Here is a 3,197-nt window from a genome sequence, read left to right on the forward strand (position 1 = left end):
TTTATGTTAAGCTAATAATGTTATGTTATCGTAGCTTGCTGTAGCTTCAACTAGCTAACTAACTGTGTTTATGTTAAGCTAACTAATGATGTTATTTTACATTGATTTGCTGTAGCTTCAACTAGCTAACTAACTGACTTTATGTTAAGCTAATAATGTTATGCTATATTAGCTTGCTGGAGTACAAGTTAGCAAGCTTTAGTTATTTGCTAATGGAGAATAAACAGTCCTGTTGATTTGACATCAATTTTGTGTCAATTATAATAGCGTTTAGTTATACCTTTTGTCCTATCGTTCTCTAAATTGTAAATTAATTGACAATATTCAAATCATTAAAAAAATAATCCAAGAAAATTCTTTGTTAGCTTAGGTTAATATCGCAGTTAAATACAGGGTAACATCAAAATTTAACAAAACAATTAATCCTGTGCATAAGTAACAGGTTTGTATTGATCAAAGTGTCCTGCGAGGGTTATTAATTCCAGCAATTCCTTTAAACAAAACACATAATTCATCATCCGTCATTACTTTTCAGAAACAGCCATAACAGGTTGCAGGTTTCATATCCTTATAACAAACCATGTGTTTCCTGAACCTCACTGGCAGCCATTGGCTTCCATTCATTTCCATGTGGCATGAAAATCAATCATCAGACTCCTTGAACTTACACAATTCATCACAGCGAACATCCAGGCTGCATTAATTACTTTGAAAGTCCCATTGTTGTTGGGTGGTAAACGCAGGCCGACTGAAGCATCTACTCTGACCTCACAGCAATGGTAAAACAGCAACAAGAACATAGTGTAGACATTGCTTGTGAGGGATCACACAACTCCAGCTGGTTTCAAAGGCCTGCCAATTTATTTAACCTGCAGAAATGAATTCAGAAACAATGGCCACTTGGGAAGAAGATAAATGCATTTAAAGCATGGTTAGTGGAAGGGCTTATTCAACCAGAGAAAGTCTTGATGAAGTGATACCATACCAACTCTTCAACCAATCGGTTTGTAGTTCGGAAACTAAGAAAATCTGTAGATACACTAAATAGGCAACAGTACACTGAGTTCACTCTACCAGCTAGCTTTATTAGCCTAAATGAATGCTGAATAAATACAAAAAGCTTGTATTTGCAGCGTATTAAATCATTTGAACGGGGCTACTTTATACTGAAATGGTAAGAACAGACTTGGAGCTGACCGGCATGAACCTGAAAATTGTTTAAAGCTTGTTGAGCTTGTTGACTACGATTTGAAAAGTTAATATTTGACTTTTTGGCCATCTGTTTGAACAAAATGCAGCCACGCCGACAACTTCTTTGACATCATGTTAGTTGGTTTGGTACACATTCAATAAATGTTAAATACGTTCGACCCATTAGTCCCTGTTAGGTTGGCCGAGATCAAGATTGTGGAAATATAGCAATGTGCGTTTCTCCCGCCACCAAAAATAATACAATAATGGTGGAATGAAGTTGATGTAGCGCTTTTCTTCTTATGAAAGTAACACTGACCAATGAAAATTTGGTAGGATGTGAGCTTACCAACCAATCAACCAATGGGCCAGTTGACCTGGAGACTGCTACCTTAGATTGTGGAAAAATAAGCAGTGCACTTTGTAGTACATGAGTTTTGTAACAAATGGACTGAAACATGCAAAGTTTCCAGTCAATGTAAAGCAAGATTATGAAGTTCCTAAATGAAGAAATAAGAAATATGCCACTTAGAAATGGAAGAATGAGCTCTAAGACAGCTTAGTTTGATGCACTCAGAGGTGTTGCTGCTCCAACTTTAGTTTGCTTTACACAACTGGCATCTTACAGAGGCAAATGTTACCAAACCTAACAATGATTATACCATTTAACTAAGCCTCTGTTTTGCTGCCAAATAGAGAGTAAATACATCATACCTCAATTAGAGCTTGTTTTAAATGGCGATGTCCTTAAAAGCAACTAACTCGACACAATATTAGTTGATAAAGGAAAATTAAATGATCTGTTATCCTACAGTTATAAAGAGCATCCGTCATTACTCGTGTCAGATAAATCGTGTCGTTCTTAAATGTCGATTTATGCTCTCTCCGTGAGGCAAGTCGATAGTTACAGCAGAGACGCAAGAATAAATGTCAATGAAAATGCAAATGGTATGCATGCTCTTAAATGGGAGGGAGTTCATAAAAGCTCACACTGTATGTCTGGAATTGATCTGCAGCAGCCATGTACGAGCTTCTTCCTCAAAGGTCAGCGTAATAAAATAACATTTAATCAAGTCTTTTATAATTGTAAGGCAGCAAACAGTACATTCACGATAAAGGCAGTCAAGTTAGTCAAAACACATCAGACATACTAGAGAAATGTCAGCGTTTGCCTGCAATCAGATGCACTAGTGTGACCCCTGAACTCATCATTATACCACAAATGTCACATCTCCTGTGACCAGACTTTAACACAGACAGTCTTTCTTGTGTTGACTAAACTATTCCCATCATAGACAAGGACATCACTTCTTCATCAGCGCCCATAAAAGGCAGCGTTTGACACTTTATTTTATTGTTCTCGTTCTGCACAAAATGCACTGTTGTCGTTTTAATGGAGAACTATAAAGAATATAGACGTTTATTGCTATAAAAGCACAGCAAATGAGGCAAGAGAGGAATGCTGGAAGACATTAGCTAATCGTCTAAGTTGTTATGTTCATTTTACTACTCAGTGACTCTCATTGCTGGAGCTTTTCTCTAACACGACAGCTGCAAGTTACTCTTAACACTTTACACTTAATATGTTCGAACATGATCCTCAAGAAGTTTTTGGCCAAATCAGTGTGAAATTAATGTTAATGACTGAATGATCTCTGTGATAAATACCAGTAAACTAATCAGTCTTCTAATTTGTGTGCATTAGCTGCAGTACCAAAACAGACTTGGCAGCAAGTATAAAACCTATTTACACTTTTTCTGCATCACCAACTGAATGCATGTAGGTTCCTGTGGCAAAGCAACGCATACAATGTGTGGTACTGTAACCGCACAGCTTCATTCAGTGGTGTTACTAACGTACAGCTCAACAAGTTTGCAGATTGACACGTGTTGGATTCATAGCACAAGGTATGGTCTGGGTCTGAAGTTACTGGTCGTTTGGTCCAGACTTTGAAAAGGCCTGATCTACAACATGGTGCCCCAATGCTCTGAAGTGTTCCCCTTTT

The 3,197-nt window shown here is 37.4% G+C and overlaps 1 protein-coding gene across 1 annotated transcript in view; it reads left to right on the top strand.

Moving 5' to 3' along the window:
- adamts3 (ADAM metallopeptidase with thrombospondin type 1 motif, 3) overlaps positions 1 to 3,197 on the top strand; it is a 255,775-nt gene that overhangs the window by 247,777 nt on the left and 4,801 nt on the right. The gene's annotated exons all lie outside the window — the stretch shown is intronic.

The sequence above is a fragment of the Stegastes partitus genome, unplaced genomic scaffold, assembly GCF_000690725.1.
Source record: "Stegastes partitus isolate 25-593 unplaced genomic scaffold, Stegastes_partitus-1.0.2 Scaffold291, whole genome shotgun sequence".
NCBI classification, from domain to species: Eukaryota; Metazoa; Chordata; class Actinopteri; family Pomacentridae; genus Stegastes; species Stegastes partitus.